Below are 325 nucleotides of genomic sequence, written 5' to 3'. Positions count from 1 at the left end.
TACGACTACACATTCAGATTCATTATTATAACAGCATTATTTATCTTTAGAGTTATAATGTGTTTCTATTATATCACATTATTTTCTTTGGTATTGTATTCTTTGCTATTATATCAAATATCACATTAGGCGAAACCAGATACATATTGAGTTGATACATCTTTATACATGTATATGTTAGGGTGTGTTTATTTATACACGTATTGAACATTGAAAAAAGAGAATAGAGAGAAAAAATTATGTATGACGAGTGAGATATAGATATAAAAATTATATTNNNNAATTAAAGTATAATTTTTTATAATTTATTCTATCTTAAATTTAA

This window comes from Arachis ipaensis, chromosome B02 (assembly GCF_000816755.2).
Source record: "Arachis ipaensis cultivar K30076 chromosome B02, Araip1.1, whole genome shotgun sequence".
Taxonomy (NCBI): domain Eukaryota; kingdom Viridiplantae; phylum Streptophyta; class Magnoliopsida; order Fabales; family Fabaceae; genus Arachis; species Arachis ipaensis.
This window is presented reverse-complemented; position numbering follows the sequence as displayed.